At 44.5% G+C, this 19,134-nt stretch overlaps 1 long non-coding RNA gene across 2 annotated transcripts; it reads right to left on the reverse strand.

Moving 5' to 3' along the window:
• Window positions 1-2,307: 2,307 nt before the first annotated feature.
• On the reverse strand, window positions 2,308-10,034 carry LOC143442798 (uncharacterized). Of its 2 annotated transcripts, none has more exons than XR_013111288.1 (4): window positions 9,884-10,034; window positions 5,300-5,567; window positions 4,154-4,290; window positions 2,308-3,588 (listed from the first exon to the last, which is right to left on the reverse strand). It is a non-coding gene; the product is annotated as an uncharacterized LOC143442798 (long non-coding RNA). The 2 variants fall into 2 exon arrangements; XR_013111289.1 differs by having other exon boundaries at window positions 3,307-3,340.
• Between the last annotated feature and the right edge of the window lie 9,100 nt (window positions 10,035-19,134).

Genomic DNA, 19,134 nt, shown 5'->3' on the forward strand with positions numbered 1-19,134 from the left:
GTCTGTGTGTGTGTCTGTGTGTGTGTCTGTGTGTGTGTCTGTGTGTGTGTCTGTGTGTGTGTCTGTGTGTGTCTGTGTGTGTGTCTGTGTGTGTGTCTGTGTGGGGGGGCACATGTGTGCAGCAGTGTAGTGTGCTGTAGAAGTCAGAGGAAATTTCAGGAATCTGTCCTCTCCTTTCTCTGTGGGGTTCCAGGGACTGAGTTCTGGTTGTCAGGCGTGGCAGCAAGTGCCTTCTCCTGCCAAGCTGTCTTGCTAGACCCTACTTTTACTTTTAGAAGTGAGATATTTAGTATGTTAATACATCTTTTGTTTGGTTAAGGTTTTACCAAGTTAAACAAGACTTGAGGTAGCAAGAGAAGTTGTTAGTCAACCCCCACTCTTTCTGTAACTCTGAAACCCCATGAGCTGCCTGCTCTGTCCTCGGATAACCTTAGCATGTAAGGGAGACAGATGGGCTGTCCTTCCTTCCTTCCTTCCTTCCTTCCTTCCTTCCTTCCTTCCTTCCTTCCTTCCTTCCGCCTTCCCTCTCTCCTCCCTCTCCCCCTCTCCCCCTTCCTCCCCCCCTCTGAGATATGGTTGTGAGTATGTGTAAGTGTATGTGTATACACAGCTCATTCGGAAGTCAGAGGACAACTTGCCAGAATGAGTTCTTTTCTTCCATCATGTGAATTCTGGGGGTTAAACATGAGGTAATCAAGCTTGACCACAAGCACCTTTACCTGCTGAGCCACTTAGCTGGCCCCAAAATCTGTATCTCAGTTTTGATTGGTCCTTTTCCAGACTCTGGTTTAACTTAACTCATGTTCTTATTGGCAAGAATCGTGAGATTGATTTCACCTGCCAGGGAAACAGAGGCTTAGGGAAGAAAGAGGACTCACCTTAGTCTTTCAAATTGGTACTAGCCAGGCCCAGAGGCTCAGGTCTGCACTTAGGGAGGTAGAGGCAAGAGGATCAGAAGTTCAAGGCCAGCCTGAGCTTCAGAGAAACTCTAAACAAAACAACAAAACTTAGTTGGAACTTAAAAACTCAGCCCCCTGGGGCTGGAGAGATGGCTCAGCTGTTAAGGGCACTGACTGCCTTTCCAAAAGAACCAGGTTCAATTCCCAGCACCCGTGTGAGGGCTCACAACTCTCTGTAACTCCTGTTCTGGAGGAACACCGGATACCCACACAAAGACATACATGCAGGCAAAACACCAATGCATATAGAATCAAAAAACAAGACAAAACAAAACAAAACCCCACCCGGACCCATGTCTCTATGGCCTTCCTTCTTGGTAATGAATCAGAGCTGCTCTTAAGGTTCTTAGGCTGGAGGTGAGAAAGTATGTAGGGAGTCACTGAAGGAGTGATATTCAAAACCGACCTGTCCTGTCCTGTCCCAGACAGTCCCAAGGGGGTTTGATGACCTTGGAGAGCTGTTTGTCCTTTTGACTCACCTGTGATTTCAAATGGGATCCCCAAGGGGGGGGGGGTGTTAGTTACTTATAAACTGAGAGACATAGTCAGGAATGTTCATCTGGCTCGTACTGAGGACAAGCTGGACGCAAACGACATAGGTGAAAGATGGTGGGGCGGAGCTTAAAGCAGCATTCATTCATTCATTCATTCACCTCTTCAGACATTCCTCAACTTCCTGCTACAGAGTAGCTGTTGTCCCGCCTCACTTGAGACTGAATCAGTGGTGATCAGGTCAGGCTGGATGTTCTGGTAGCTTCCCCCCAACCCCCTTTAAGGCTAAATCTCCAAGTCCCTGCTGCAGTGTGGATCCACTCCTATCCTGTCTTCCATCTTCCTCTATCAGGCACAAGGCAGAGTAGAGCAGGAGTGAGGGCGGCGCCTCTGCCGGAAACCGCAGGCTGTCTGGGTGCCGAAGGTTGTGGAAAAATACTGAGGACTCCTAGGACACACCAAGATCTCCTGAATGACGGCCCTGATTCCCAAATCAGAGGCACAGGGCTGGGAATTTGGCTCTGTTGGTAGAGTGCTTGTCTGGGTCTGATTCCTAGCACCCCATAAACCAAGTAGGGTGGCCCACACTTATAATCTTAGACTGAGGAGGTAGAAGTGGGAGGATCAGAATTCAAGGTCATGCTTGGCTACTTTGAGACTTGGAGACCAGCTGGAGTTCTAGAAGACTCTGTTTCAAAATCCAAAAACCAGGTTGTAGAGAAGAGGCCAGAAGGTCTGAGTCCCAGACTGCTGTAACTGTCTGCTTTTTTTTTTTTTTTTTTAACAAGAAAGACATATTCAAGTATTATTTGCAGTTAGAAGTTTATTTTGTATTTCAAATAAACTTAAACCCAGAGAGAAGATCAAATAAATTTCCAAAGTTAAATGTTTCGGAATCCTGCAAACCGACCACAGCCTGTCTTTATGGTCTACCCAACACTGGAGAGCATCTTTGTGGTTTATTTTTTAATTTTTGTCTTTACTTAAAAGAAGTCTTTATTTCAAATATAATAAAATACAACTTACATCTTAAATGATGATACAATAGAATAATCTGATACAGTTTTAAGCAGAAGACAAAAATCTTTAGGTTACAAACTCTTCCTACCAGAACAGACGGAAAACCTTTTCTCAGTGGGTCAATGGGTAAATGTTTTCAGTGTAATTCCTATTTTGCTAACGGTCAGTAGACAGAATTAAAAAGAAGGATCACCTTTTATAGCTACTGCCTCAGAGGGAAGACATACGTTGGATTCTTTCTTGATGCAAAAACCACTTCATGTTACGTCAATACTCAGAGTGCAGGTCTGCCACAGGAAAAGAAAAAAAAGCTCTGACAGAGTTGAGACTAGGAAAAACCAGTAGCTTTCTATCGTCGTCCGTGAGTCACGCGTCCTTTTGCCTGGATTCGGTCTTTCCTCGCCCTCTAGTATGGTCTCTTTCACAAGTGTTGAATGATAACTGCTGCCCTTTATTTATTTATATGCATCTATATTGTAGGATCTGCATATGAGGGAGAACATGTTTTTGGTTTTCCTTTCTAAGTTTAAGTTTGGGTCATCTCACTTAATTTTTTCTTTCTTTGAGACAGGGTTTTTCTGAGTAGCCCTGGCTGTCCTGGATTCAATTTGTAGATGAGGCTGGCCTCAAACAGAGATCTGCCTGCCTTTGCCTCCTGAGTGCTGTGATTAAAGGCGTCCGCCACCATGTTCATCATACTCTTACTTAATAGTATACTTTCCAAATTCATCCATTTTTCCAGTGAATTGATTTTTTTAAAAAAGAATTATTTTATCTTATGTGTATAGGTGTTTTGCATGCAAGTCTGTGCACTATGTGAATGCCTGAAGCCTACGGTGGCCAGAAGACAATAGTCGGATCCATTGCAACTGGAAATGGATTTGTGAGCTGCCATGTGGGTGTTGGGAATCAAACCTGGATCTTCTGGAACTGCGGCCAGTGTTCTTAGCCACTGAACTGTCCCTTCAGACCTTTATTTTTCTTTTAAAATCTTTCTTTCTTTCTTTCTTTATTATTTATTTATATTTTATGTGTATGTTTTGGCCGAATGCCTGCAAGGGCTCTGTCTGTGTCAGGTTCTCACAAAGGCCACAAGAGGGCGCAGGATCTCCTGGACCTGAAGTAACAGACAGTTGTGAGTCTCCACATTGGTGCTGGGAACCAAGCATGGGTCCTTGGCAAGAACAGCTGGTCCTCTTAAACACTGAGCTATTTCCCATGTCTCTATTTAATTTTCCTTTACTGCTGAATAATATTCCATTTTGCATACGCACTACATTATCATAGCCATCCATTAGTCAAAATAGTTACCAAGAAATTGGACAACAAATATTGGAAGAGAGGTGAGGAAATAGGAGCCCTTAGTCACTGCCAGTGGGGGTACAAATTAATGTGGCCAGTATGAAAATCAATGTGGAGGTTCTATAAAAAGTTAAAAACATATCTAGCCAGTGGTGACGCATGCCTTTAATCCCAGCACCCAGGAGGCAGAGGCCAGTGAATCTCTGTGAGTTTGAGAGTAGCCTGGTCTACAAAGTGAGTTCCATACTAGCCAGGGCTAAGCAGAAAAAAACCCTATCTCAGAAATAATAAGCAAATAAACAAACAAATAAATAAATAAATAATAAAAGTAAATAAAAGCAGAAATAAAAACATTTACCATACAACCTGGCTATACATACCAGTCCTGGGCATTCTTTGCTTAGAGAACTCCATGTCGCATCACAGAGACACATCCACGTTCATTGCCGTTCTATTTACATTAACCAGGAAGTAGAGCCAGCTGAAGTATTCAACAGATGACTGAATAATCTTGATTCTTAGTTCAGAGATTTGAAATGAAATGAAAAAGCCAGATGTGGTGGTACATGTGTATAACCCCAGCATGTAGGAGGAAGAGGCAGAGGATCAGGAGTTCAAGGCTAACCTTAGTCACTAGTGAACTTGGGACCAGATAAGGCTATCCGAGACCCTGTCTCCATTTACTTAAATGAACTAAACAAGGAAATTGACGCTTATTTGTGCCTGAGCCTAAGAAGGGCTCTACCCACATCCAGGCTTTATTTGTGCCTGAGCCTAAGAGGGCCTCTACCTCCTCCATCCAGGCTCTGTCTATCCTTGGTTCAGCCAGAGTCTGTTTTATCTAAGGTCCCTCAAAGACTAACTAGGCAGAGGCTGGAGGGAACATCTCTTTCTTACTTATTTTACAAACAGGGAAACTGAGGCCCAGCCATTGTGACATCTTCATTTGTCCAGGACTTACTTCACTGTAAAGACTGAATCACCGAGACTCGGGCCGGCCTTGAGACTATAGACTGGGGGTGGAAGATGCCTGCCTCCTGTCTCTCACTGGATTCTGGGACAGGCCCTGGTGTCTAGTAAATGCTGAAAAGATGCCTTGTCAACATGGAAAGAGATCAAGGAGTCCACGGGGTGCTGAAACCTCTTGCTAGGACCAGCATCTCAGAGGAGATAGGGAGAAGGCAGACAGGACAATACCTCCACCCTTTCTCAGCTCTCCCTGCTCGGATTCTGAGGAGCTTTGGACTCATTGACTGGTTCTCACTCCCAGGAAACTTGAGGCTTTAGTGGAGCCAGGTCAACTGGCCATCCATCATTCTTATCTCTTGGCTCTGACGGCCTCGGGTCCCTGGCCTGGATGGGCCCAGGGGGCCAGGGGGGACTTGAGGGCTGAGGGCATCGATAACAAGAAAGCAGCTGTCCCCTTGGGGAACTTCAAAGTGCCTGGAGCTGAAATTTATGTGCCGAAATGCTTGTCTCAGTGGCCAGAGGGCCGTTCACCCTACAGATATGTATCCAGTACTTACAGGGTGCCAGGCACTGCATTAGGGAGGTCCCCAGGTCCTCAGTTGTTTGTGGCCAAGTTCCCCTCACTGGGTGAGGCTTGACACAGGATCAGTCCATTGATTCACACAGTGGTCAAGGACCCACCACGGGCTGAGGCCCTGAGAGGTTGCAGGAACTGTTCAAGAAGTATGGAAAGGTTGGTGTTTGCCAACCTAAGGGATGAGGGCTTCCACATCAGCTGGGGTGCTCCTCAGTCTTCATACCTGTGGCCTGGGGATAATAATGGCTCTACCCACAGGGCAGAAAACAAATAATCAGAAGATCTTACAGGTTAAATGCTGAGCCCACACCCGGTCAGTGGCTATCTTACAGTGGAGGTAGTTCTTTGTCTGTCATTGACCGACACATGTGGTTGTTTATTAAACATTCATTGACTCCCTACTATGTGCTGAAAGTTGCTGCAGGGGCTACTAGGTTGGTTTGAGAGGGTTTTCAGGAGTCCCTTCCTCTCCCATAGGTCTCTTCTGGCTCATGGTTTTGAGGTGAAGGAAGTCATGGACCCCAAGAATGCTTGCAAAAGGGATCTGGGGAATCATTGTACTTAGTGTCTCCCTGACCCTGCATAGAAACCTTCTCAGCCTCTAATTCAGCTTTTCCCGCCTCTGCTTCCATACCAGAGGACATGGCTTCCAATGAGGAAGGTCTTCCACTTAGGTAAGGGCTGTAGCTCTGTACCTAGGCTTTCCTCACTCTCCCAGAGCCTCAGTTGACCAGAGCCTCAGTTGATCCATTTGTATAATGAGGATAAGATGTCACATGCCACGGCCTGTCCTCTAACTCACCAAATAGTCAAGGAATGACATCAAAACCCCGCTTCTCCTGTCTGCACTTCCGGGGGATTGACTGAGATTACAGATGCTCACCACCCTGTCCAGTTTATTCCATGTTGGACGTCCAACCTAGGTCCTCTTATTTCTTAGGCAATCACTCTACCCATGAAACTACATCTGTAGTCCTACGATGAAAATGTCATAAGTTCATACTGTGTAAGATTATCATGAGAGTAAAATGAAATAGCTAGAGCCAGGCAGGCAGGGTGGTGCATGCCTTTAATCGCAGTACTCAGGTAGACAGATCTTTGAGTTCAAGGCCAGCCTGGTTCACAGAGTGAGTGCCAGGACAGCCAGGGTTATACAGAGAAACCCTGTCTTCAAAAAAACCCAACCAACCAACCAAACAAACAAAACAAAAACAAGAAAGAAAGGAAGAAAGGAAGAAAGGAAGGAAGGAAGGAAGGAAGAAAGAAAGAAAGAAAGAAAGAAAGAAAGAAAGAAAGAAAGAGGAAAAAAGAGATAGATCATACATCTGGGGTCTGGCCTAGTGGTAGAGCACTTACCTGGCAAACACAAAGCTTTAGTGCCTCAAATCAAGTAAATAAATAAAATAATAAAAATTGGAAAAGTTTTTGTAAAATGCTTAGTACAGTGTCTGCATAACAGAATCTTAAACAAGCCATATCTAGTACCATGGACAATGGTGACTGATGGGGGCTCTCGGAAATCAACCAAACAGAAAGGAGGAGAAGGAGAAGTAAGAGGAGGAGGAGGGAGGGGGGAAGACTGTTTCCCAGAGATGGTTTTCAGGTAACTGAAGTTTGGTAAGACTTCCAAGAATGCTGTTCCGAGTCCATGTCCAACTCTGCAATTCAGGGAAACGTGAAAGCGAAGAGACAGATTGGAGTGATGGCACCTCTTTCCTGCCTGGTTTTGGTGTTATTACACCATTTCATTACATGGATGAATAAGACCTGGTTCTAACTAATCTGCTCCAGGCCACGGAGCTGGGAGATTTGGCTCTACTCTCTCTCTAACCTTCTACCCCAAGACTGCAGAGGAAATGTCCTGGGTCAGTGTTATGAGTTAAACCCTCCACCCCCACATTTCATATGCTAAAGCCCCTACTTCAACTTTCGAGAAGGTTCCAAAGAGTACATCAGAACGCCTGGCATGTGTGAGGTTCCATCTCACTACCTCTTAAACTGTGACTCATGCTTGTAATCCTACTACTAGGTGGATAGAGTCCATATGATTAAAAGGTCAAGGCCACCCTTGACTACATATAAAGTTTTTAGCCTGGGCTACTGGACACCATACCCCCAAACTCCCAAATTTCCATTATGCTGAACTGCTTCAAAAAAAACCCCTTTATTATTATTTTTTTAATTTTTAAATTTTTTTTAAAGATTCATTTATTTTATGTAGGTGAGTACATGTTGCTATCTTCAGACACCAGAAGAGGGCATCAGATCCCATTATAAATAGCTGTGAGCCACCATGTGGTTGCTGGGAATTGAACTCAGGACCTTTGGAAGAGCAGTCAGTGCTCTTAGTGCACTGAGCCACCTCTCCAGCCCCTTATTTTTTATTTTATGGGTATTTGTATGGGTGTTTTGTCTGCATGTTTCATGAACCACAAGAAGGCGATGGATTACTTAGTGCTGGACTCACATATGGTTGTCAGCTGCCATGTGGGTGCTGGGAATCAAAACTGGGTCCTCTAGAAAGGCAGACAACTAAACCGCTAAGCCAGATCTCTACCGGAAGCTAGGCGGCCTATGTGAAAGCAACATTTCTTGCAGTTCTGGGTACTTTGTAGCTCAATGTCACTGGTAGAACTGTTATCTGGGTACCTCTACTCCCTGATTTGTGGGTGATTGTCTTTTTTTGCTCATACTGTGGGAAGGATGCAGAATTCTTGGGATTTCTCTAGGAAGACCCTCTGCTCTTGTCTTGTTCACCTCCCAAGGGCCCAGCTCCTGCCACCATCATATATCAATGACCAGAAGAAGCAGAGAGAGAGAGAGAGAGAGAGAGAGAGAGAGAGAGAGAGAGAGAGAGAATAATCATCAGTCCACAACCTGTCCTGACTTACCCCAGGACCTCAGAATGACACCTTGCTTCCAAACAGGGTCATTACAGAGGTAATTAAGTTACAATGAGGTCATTACACTGGGACCTGATACAACACTGGGCAGTATCTTTCCAAGAAGGGAATGTCTGTACACACATATACCCACAAAGAAGGTGATGTAGAGAGGCAGGGCCTGGGGAGAGGAGGACAGCAGGTAAAATGCTCGCCCTTAAGTGTGAGGATCTGAGTTCAAACCTCAGATCACACATAATCCAAACATCTGGTAAGCCAGACACATGGATCCCTGGGGCTGGCCAGCCAGCTCAGACTAGTTGGAGAGGACTAGGTCAGTGAGAGACCCTATCTTAAAAAATAAAAATCTGGAGCTGGAAAGATGGCTCTGTTAAAAGTACTTGCTGCTCTTGCAGAGGACCCAGATTTGCTTCTTAGCACCCGTATAGAAGCTCACAACCATCTATAACTTCAGTTCCAGGGAATCCAACATCCCTTTCTAGTCTCCATGGTCACACATGTGGTGCACAGACATACACAAAAGCACTCATACACATTAAAAAAAAATCTTGAAAAAAACCCACTCCTAGCTGAGAAGTTATTGACAGCTGATGACTCTGGGGGTGTGGGGTTACTTTTATTTATTTATTTATTTATTTATTTATTTATTTATTTATTTATGGCTTTGGACCCTGGTATATTTTGATGTGTGGCTCCACAGCAAAATTTGAACTCAATTTTTGAGTTTTTTTTTTTTTTTTTTTTTTTTTTTTAAAGAAGATATAAAGTTTGGAGGTGGTGTGGAATGGGGTAAATCCAGGAGGAATTACGGGGAAGACTGCAGAGTAAATCTGATCAGAATACATTGTATGTATATATAAAATTCTTGAAGAAAAATATTTTAAAAAATATTAGATAACACTTGAGGAATGCCACCTAAATGCTGCACACAATCATACAATTGTGAACACACACACACACACACACACACACACACACACAAGGCCAGAAGAAATAGGGGGATCAGGAGAGAGAGGAGGAACAGACCTTTCCCTCAAAGCTCTTAAGAGGAAGCTGTCTTGCTCATCCCTTGGTTTCTGACTTTTAACCTCCCGAACTGTGGAGCCATTTCATGTTTCTGTGACATAGTCTGTGTCACTCTATGACAGCAGCCTCAGTCATCTCATGGGTATGGCCCTGGAATTCCTCCCTCTCCAATAGCACAGCATAGCACAGTGCTCCAGGGAGCCTTGGGATTTCCTGAGGCTAGCTCTTTCCTGCCTACCTACCCCTAAAGGAGAGGCCAGGGCACGAAGTGAGGAAGTTCTGGCTTCCTTCCAGAACCCAGGGATCTTGGGCCAGAGGCTACCTCATGGGTAAAACAGGTCTAGGCAGGAAGTCTAGCCTTGTGATATGAAATGGGAACCTATGGTCTTCCTGCCTCCTGGGAGAGGCCAGCTGGGGTGTCTTCCCTGTTGCAGAGACCCTCTGCAACTTCTGGGAATCCACCGTGGCTCCCTGAGGCTGGGGTGTGTCTGTCAAAGGTCCTGGGAATCAGCAGGCTGGCTCTAAACATCTCTTCTCAATCATGGACTATGCTTTGCAAACACTGTCTTCTCCCAATTCCAACCCCAGGACTGTGTCTTTCTAGCCTCCCCCCCCCCATCTTCCAGGACTCTTACCTGGTGGTCCACAGTAGAGCCTGAGGTCATATCTAACTGGCCACCTTGGTGCTGAAGAGATCTGCTTGTTTCCCTTCCACCTTGGGCTTCTTGCTCTTGTCCCTGGCTTGGGTATGTTATTATATTCTAATTGCATTAAAACAAATGGCTGTGTCCCTCTGTGGCTTCGATCAGGTCTGGGCTCTGATAATCGATCCTGGCATAGTCTAGACGGGAATCCCTTTGAAGCTGTTTTTTTGGAGGCTAAGAACAGATACTTTTCCAAAGTGCTTGTGCTAGGCCAGTCGGGCTATAGGTCATCTTTTTGGGACAGTTTCCCCTGGCTCCAGGCAGCCTGGTAGTGTCCAAGCTCCCAATGGAGTATTGACTATGCCCTCCCGGGGCTGGTAGGGATCTGTAAGTAGACATGGCACAGGCTGAAGCAGGATTGTAATGAGTTCAAGGCCAGCCTGGGCTATATAGTGAGTACCTGGTCATCCTAGCTACACTGTAAAACTCTGTCTCTAACAACAAGAATAACAAAGGCCCAACAAAACCAAAACCCATTACAGTTAAAAACAAAAACACAAAACAAACATTAACAATAAAAAAAAGCCACAGAAGTGAAATATGTGCTATCAGGTTAGGGAAAGGAGAAATGGAGAATTGGTGTTTAAGTTCAATTTCTATTTGGGGTAATGAGAAAGTTCTGGAACTAGACAGTGGGAATGTCTGTATAATTATACATATAGTCAATACCACACATTTAAAATTGTATATATATTATAAATATATAATTTACACACACACACACACACACACACACACACACACACACACACACACACACACACATATTTTTGAGACAAAGTCTCAAAGCCCAGGATAGGCTCAATATAAAGACCAGAGGGTTTAATTTAAAGCCATATAGCTCCTTCTGCCTCCTGAATTCTGAAATGACACTGTATGCCAGCTTGTTACCCTTATCTGTTTTATTGAGTCAATGTCTCATGTAGCCCAAATTATCCATGAATTTATTAGGTAGCTAAGGATGACCTTGGACTTTTGATGCTTTTGCCTCTGCCACCTGAGTGGGCCAGGCATGGTGGAGCACACCTTTGATCCTAGTGCTTGGGAGGCTGGGGGACAGAGGCAGGCAAGTTTGAGGCCAACCTGGTCTGCAGAGTGAGTTCTAGGACAGCCAGGGCTGTGTGAAGAGATCCTGTCTCAAAACAACAAAAAGAGTATACCACCATACCCAGCCAAAATGGCTTAAAATTATCTGTGTGTGGTGCATGTGTGTGTTTTGTGCACATGTATATGCAAGTGAGTGTATGTCAGAGGCTGACACGTGTCTTCCTTTATTGTTATCCACCTTTCTTTCTTTCTTTCTTTCTTTCTTTCTTTCTTTCTTTCTTTCTTTCTTTCCTTTCTTCTTCCTTCCTTCCTTCCTTCCTTCTTTCCTCCCTTTCTTTCTTTCTTTTTTTCTTAGTTATTTTTACCAGGGTTTTTATTCACTCTCTGAGAATTTCATATACAATATTTTGATATTAACTCCCTTGCAATGTCTCCCAGATGCTTCCCCACCTCCTAACCTACCAAACTTAGCATGCTCACTTGTTTTTTCTCTCTCTTCAACCCTTTCCACCTTGCTTTTGTTCGTTTGGTTGGTTTTGATTTTTCAAGATAGGGTTTCTCTATGTAGCACTGGCTGTCCTAGAGCTAGTTCTGTAGACTAGGTTGTCCTCAAACTCAGAAATCCGCCTGCCTCTGACTCCTGAGTGCTGTGATTAAAGGCATGTGCCCACCCTCACCCTCCAACCCCCAGACACCTTCTTTTTTGAGGTAAAGTTTTTACTGAATCTAGAGCTCACCTATTGACTAGACTGGCCAGCTGCAGAGATCCCGCGATAGGCCTGTTTCTCCCATCCCCCCCCCCCCCCCAGCTTTTCTTTGACGGTTCTGGGGATCCAAACTCAGGTTATGCTTGAGAGTCACTACTTTCTTGACTAAGCCAACTCTCCATTGTCCCAAAATGGTACATTTTACATTTTTGTATAAGATTTTAAATAGTTAAAAATGACACAATTTGGGACAGTATATTTTGCCTCTATAAGTAAATAAGTATGCAAACAAGAAATCAGACAGAAAATTAAAACCAAACTGAAGTCAAGAGGCCACAGGCTCAGGCATCGTGACAGGGACGGAAGGTATCTGGTCAGTGCGGATGTTATGCCCTGGAGATGGAGAGAGGTCAGAGCAATACAGGGCAACGAAAAGGTGAGCTCATCTCTTCCGTTTTCTTCCAGTCTTCTGGACTTTGTCCTGCCTGAAGCCTCAGCATAGAGCTGGTTTCTCATACTCTGCAGTGTGTGACTGCCTCTCCTTTGACAGAGCCCAAGGGCCCAGGGCTCTTGCTGAACTCTAGCTAGATTTTAATAGCGTTGCTTTCAGCAGCCAGTGAATTTGTTTCCAAATGGTACCGGTTTTAGCTTAGTGGGATGTGAAACATTGTTCCACATTGTTTAAACACAATTCTGGCAAAAAATTCTAGAAGAGAGATACCAGGGGGACAGAGATGGGGGACCCTCAGCACAGTTACCTGTTGGTGACTTTAGGCTGATGGCCATGTTCTGTGAGCCTTTGCTTCTTGTGTGAAGTCATTAGGGCTCACTGTACATGGTCCCAGTGAAGGGTTTCGGAGAGTTCCAGATGGTGCCTCATCTTACCACTCATCCCAGCTGTCCCCAGATCCCTCACTGAGCTCCCTGTTCTGGGTCTGGCCCCTCACTTGCTTGGACCTGAGTTTCCTGACCTGTGTCTGGTGGCTTTGATCCAGTTATTTTTCAAATCCTTTGTTCCTCTGAGGTCTCTGGCATAGCACAGCATCCAGGGCTTTACAGTCAGGGACTCTGTATCTCATCCCCTTCCACGGAGGCCAGTGTGAGCCAGGGGTGCCAGGCTCACCCGTTAGCAACACAGGCACCCTGCCATGGCTCAGTTTCTGCAGCCAGTCCTTGTAACTGATGCCAGGTTAGCCATAGGCACAGTTTACCACTGTGGAGAGCAACTGACTGAAAAGATAATCTTAAGACTCTTCTGTATCTTCAAGGATATGTGTGTGTGGTGTGGTGGTGGTGGTGGTGGTGGTGGTGGTGGTGGTGTGTGTGTGTGTGTGTGTGTGTGTTATTTTAATTACTTTTTTTGAGACAGGGGTCTCACTATATAACCCTGGCTGTCATGGAGCTCACTATTTAGATTAGGCTGGCCTTGAACCCACAGAGATCCAATTGCCTCTGTCTCCTGAGTGCTGAGATGAAAGACATATTCCACCACACCTAGCCCTACTTGTATATTTTTGAAAATTGGACACATATTTATCTCCATCCCAAACAAAAGCCATTCCTCAGATGTACACAGTCCATTTCCTCAGTGAACACAGGCCAGTTAGGAGAGGAAATGGACTGTGTACATCTGAGAAATGGCTTTTCTCAGGGGAACTTTCTTTCTGTGTAAGTGGGTTTCCACTTCCACTTTGGCCTCTTTCCAAAGGGTGTCTTCTTCACACGTGCTCTCTCCTAGGCAGTATGTGTGTGTGTGTGTGTGGGGGGGGGAGCTGGTGGTGGTGGTTAGGAAGCCAGGAAGGAACATGCTAGATTTTTAGGGCCTTCAATAGGGCTGGAAAGAGCATATGAGTCACATGGATCTCCAATGACCTGCAGCACTGTGCCCCATAGCCAAGCTGGGGTCTGACTTTCCACTGCAGCTATGTATGTGGTCTCCTGCAGCTCAATCTCTCTCTCTCTGTCTCTATCTCTGTGTCTCTCTCTCTGTTTCTCTGTTTCTCTCTCTCTCTCTCTCTCTCTCTCTCTCTCTCTGTCATCCAGCTTCCAATAGGCTGTGCTGGATGCCTACCATTGTCCTCAGCTCTGAGAGGAGAATCCCAGTGCTGGGTGTCTCCCCCAAGAGTTTGTCCCATAGTGGTCTTCAGTAGGCAAAGATCTTTCCACAGGACTGCTTAGCACACTCTGGATGGAAGTGAGGCACCAGAAAAGTATCCGAGGACTTGAGAATAGAGGCCTGAAGCACTTGGTGATGTCACCATAGTTTTGAAGGCAGTTGGAGTCTGCGTGGATCTGGAGTTTTTGGCAGCTGAAACCTAGGATGTCAAAGACCTAGGAGAGAGGGCTCTAGGGATTCAGATGCAGAAATACAAAGGATTGTCAGAACCCTGTGTGATGTGTTCAAATGTCAAACTTCTCCACAGGCAGAGATGATAGACTTATATATAGTCATTTAAAAACAAGGCAGCGCCGGGCAGTGGTGGCGCACGCCTTTAATCCCAGCACTTGGGAGGCAGAGGCAGGCAGATTTCTGAGTTCGAGGCCTGCCTGGTCTACAGAGTGAGTTCCAGGACAGCCGGGGCTACACAGAGAAACCCTGTCTCGAAAAAGCAAAATAAAATAAAATAAAATAAAAACAAGGCAGCACCAATCCACTTTCCATTTAAAGATTTATTTTTTTCATTTTATGTGTATAAATCTTTTGCTGCCTATATATGTACTGCATGTGTGTCTGGTACCCATAGAGGCCAGAAGAGGGAGCTGGATCCCTAGGAACTGGAGTTGCAGTGGTTGCGAGTTGACATATGGGTGCTGGGAACTGAACCCAGGTACTTTGCAAGCAAAGCCAATGCTCTTCAGCTCAGAGACATCTTCTTAAGTCCCCAATCTATTTTCTTGTCCTGAGCTATAAATGAGAACACATATGAAAGACACTGGTTCATGGTGAGCTTTGAAGTCATCTTACAAGGCTCTTCTCCAGGCCTGTTGGGGGCAGATACAAATGACACCACAACATGTTTGTGATACAGGAGAGTGAATGGCTGTTTGTGACTCCAGGATTTGCTGCACAACCAGATAAGAAGATATTTGTTTTTGTAGAGAGAGGTACTGACATGGACAAGGGACTGGGGTGCGGCTAGTACACAATGGGAAACTGAGGCAACTGCACAGCCCTCTCTTGGGATCATCTCCACCGCTTTCTAAGAATTGAGGGGACTTTGGGCCTTGGCCCACTCCTGATAGAGCAATATTGCCAGCTGAGAGTCTGGTGAAAATTATTTAAGAGTCAGACTCTTTTAGTATTCTAGTTATTTTGCTGTTCTTTTAAAATATTATATTTATTTAGTGAGGAGGGGTGTACATGGACCATAGCGTGCATGCTGAGGTCAGAGGATAACCTTCAGGAGTTAGCACTCTTCTTTTACGATTGCACTCAGGCCATCAGGCTGGTTGGCAAGTGTCATTTCCCAATGAGCCATCTTGCCAGTCCCAGTTCTTGATTAATTTTTTTCTAAGACAAGGTTTCTCTAACTAGGCCTGACTGTCCTGAAACTCACTCTGTAGACCAGGCTGGCTCTGAACTCAGAGATCTGCCTGCCCCCAACTCTCGAGTTCTTGGACTAAAGGAGTGTGACACTACCCAGCCAGATCTTGCTTCTTGATCATCCCGTTATGCCACCTTACAGGCAGCGCATTTCACCAAAAGGGAAACTGAGGACCAGAGAAGCAGAGTACCCAGTCTAGGGCCACACAGCAAAGTAATGTCAAGGCAAGAGCTAGGACTCAGTCACCTAGGTGTGAACCTGTGGCTCCACAGGTAGTACCTAGGTAGAGGTGAGTCTGGTAGGTTTTCTCTGAAGATTGTGCTGGAGCCTGACAACAGGTGCTTCCTCTCTCAGCAGCCTGGTGGAAGTGTGGGGAGGTGTGGGGACTCACATACCACTAGCCACAAACCCCTCACGTACTGGGCCCTGGGGGCACTGTGCCCGTTCAAAATCCTATGTAATTCGAGGCAAATGAAATCCGTGTGTTTCTGATTCATCGGCACTTAAATCTCTAAAATGTGTTTGAAGAGCTGTGACTTGGAAAGCCGTTGGAACCTCTTATAATAATATAAATAAGACTGAGCCCCCATTTCCACTCCCACTACACACTGACCTTTCCTCTCCCTAGTTACAACCAGTGCTCATGCCAGTATCTGGAGACGGGGGAAGAAATGTAAACACCCAGCCTAGGAAACCTGTTAATGGGACATGAGGGGACAGTTCTCAGGATGTTTAAAGTGGTGCAGTGTACAGACCCTGGGTGATGTGACTCTCCATTGGCATCTTGACTGGATTAGGAATCACTTGGGAGACATACTTCTGGGCATCCATGTCAAGGGGTTTCCAGAGAGGAAGAGGTTTATCTGAGGCAGAGGCACCATCTCAGGGACTGGTGTCTTGGGCAGACTACAAGGAGGAAAATAAAACATGAACCGAGCACCAGTATTCACCTCTCTCTGCTTCCTGAGTGTGGATGTGATGTGACCAGACAGCCACTTGACTTTCCAGGCGTCAAGCCTTCCCATCATGGTGAACTGCACTCCCTTCAACTGTGAGTCCAAAGGAGCCCTTCCTTCTTTTCTTCCTAAGTTACTTTTATCAGCTATTTGTCACAGCAGGGAGAAAAGTAACAATGTATTTCCCGAAATTGGAAACAAATATTTGTTTCCAAAAGGAAGATGGATAAATTATGGCCAAACAGTACCATATAGCAGTGAGAAGCAGCAAACAGAGGACACTGGCAGATACAGTGTTGAAGCAGTCACAGGTGCATACAAGGTGTGATACCAAATGTTAAAACCTGAAAACATTTGGCCTAGCAGTGATGGTTTACGCCTTTAAACATAGCATTTAGGAGGCAGAAGCAGGCAGATCTCTGAGTTTGAGGCCAGCCTGGTCTACAGAGTGAGTGTCAAGACAGCCAGGGCTATACAGGGAAACCCTGTCTCAAAAAAAAAAAAACCAAACCAATTGATGCTCCAGGAAAGGATGTGGGGAGGGGCACCCCCTCAGAAGAGAAAGGGAGGGAGGATGGAATGAAGGATTCTGGGACGGAAGAACATAAGGAGGGCAACATTTGGTATAAAAAAAAAAAAAAAAAACTCAAAAAACCTCCAAAACAAACTAAGCTAAACCAAAACGTTGGAATGAGGATATCCCCAGGTGATGGAGTGCTTGCCTGGCATACATGAAGGCCTGGAGGCCTGGGTTTGATTCCCATTATGACATAAACTTTATATGTTGTCACAAGCCTATATCCATAGCACCTGGGAGGTAGAAGCAGGAGGATTAGGAGTTCAAGGTCATCTTCAATTATATTTGAATTTGAGGTACATATGCCTGAGTTACATGAGTTCTTGTCTCAGCAAACAGACAAATGAAGACCGCGATGAATGGTTCAAGATTGTGTTCTCTATATATGACAGGAAACCTGTACCCATGAAATCTCAGCAATATTGTTGCCTAATTAAGATACGAACAATGACAATATCAGTCGACATGCCAACATGAATGGAATAAATTTCACAAGGCTCCTTCCTCTAGATAAAGAGCTACAAAGAATTAATGATTAGAGAAAGAAAGAATCAGTCTTCCCTAGGGATGAGCCCTGATAGGTTATGCAAATCTAAGGGGTGGCCCCAAGCACATACGCACATGGCCAATAGTAAATGGACTCAGAAGAAGCTGTGTTTTCACTTTTATCCACATATACATGTAGCAATAATACAAACTTATGTATTTTATGTATGAGTGCTCTATCTGCATGTATGTCTGTATGCTAGGGCACACATCAGATGCCATTAGGATAGTTGTAAGCACCATGTGGGTGCCGGGAATTGAACTCAGGACATCTGGAAGAGCAGTCAGTGTTCTTAACTGCTGAGTCATTTCTCTCACCCACAAGTAGCAATAAAAATTAAAGAAAAATGTAATGAATTTGAGGGGGGGGGATATGGGAAGATTGGATGGAAGAGAATGGGAAATGATGTAAATATAATATTCATGTATAAAATAAAAAAGTATAAATATAAAAACGAGAACTAGAAAAGGTGGATACAGATGAATATCTAAACGGATAAAGAGGAAAAAAACATAAATTATTACTTCAGAGATGAATAAGGAGATACTAGTAGAGCTCCTACAGTTATTAAAAGCAGTTAATGAGGAGAGTTGGAGAGATGGCTCGGCAGTTGAGAGCATTGACTGCTCTTCCAGAGGTCTCAGATTCAATTTTTATCACCCCCATGGCAGCTTACAACCATCCTTAACTCTAGTTCTAAGAAATATGCTGCCCTTTTTTGGTTTCTATGGTCACTGCATACATGTAGTGCATAGACATATATACAAGCAAAACATCCATACACATAAAGTAATAAAATTAAATAAAAAGAAAGAAACTATGTGGTTTAAATAAGAATGTCCCCCTAGGCTCACATAATATTTGGCTCCCAATTAGTTGAACTGTTTTGGAAGGATTAGGAGGTGTGGCCCTGTTGGAGGAGGGGTGTCACTGGGTGTGTGCTTTGAGATTTCAAAAACTCACACCAGACCCAGTCTCCATCTCCCTTTGCCTGCTGGCTGCAGATCAGAATATAAGTGAGCTCTTAGCTCCAGTTCCATGCCTGCCTGCTGACATGCTGAACGTGCACTAACCCTCAGAGACTGTAAGCAAGCCACTAGTTAAAGGCTTTGCTTTATAAGCTGCCTTGGTCATGGTGGGTTTTTTTTTTTTTTTTCCCACAACAATAGTAACACTAAGACAGGAGCTTTAAAAAAGAAAGAAAAGAAGGAAGAAAGAGAGAAAGCAAGCAAGCAAGCAAGCATTAGTGGAGGTAGCTGGAGAGATGATCCATTTGCTTGCTGCTTTTGCAAAGGTCCCAAGTATGGTTCCCAACATCCATTTTGGGCAGCTGACAGCTACCTGTAATTACAGCTCCAGGGCATCTGATACCCATTTCTGGTCTCCAAGGATGTGCACATGCATGCTTGTATGTGCATGCACACAACAAATTAGTAATAAAATAAAAAATTTAAAAAAGAAACTGGGAATATAATAGACATCCATATGCTAAATAAATTCAACAAACAGACAAACAAAACAAAGGTAGAATAAGAAGTATATAATTTTAATAGCTCTGTTTGTTAAACTTATAATTAAAACTTTTCCATAAAGACAATTTTAATTGAGTATGGTGGTACATGCCTTTAACTCTAGTATCAAGAAGGTAGAGGCAGATAGGTCCCTATGAGTTCATGGCCAACCAGGGCTACACAGTGAGTCCTTGATTCAAAAGAACCAAAACAACAACAACAGACAATTCTGGACATAAATGGAATTATTAGTTTATTATACCAGATATTCAAATAAGGAAAAACAACATTA

Source organism: Arvicanthis niloticus, chromosome 6, assembly GCF_011762505.2.
Source record: "Arvicanthis niloticus isolate mArvNil1 chromosome 6, mArvNil1.pat.X, whole genome shotgun sequence".
NCBI lineage: Eukaryota > Metazoa > Chordata > Mammalia > Rodentia > Muridae > Arvicanthis > Arvicanthis niloticus.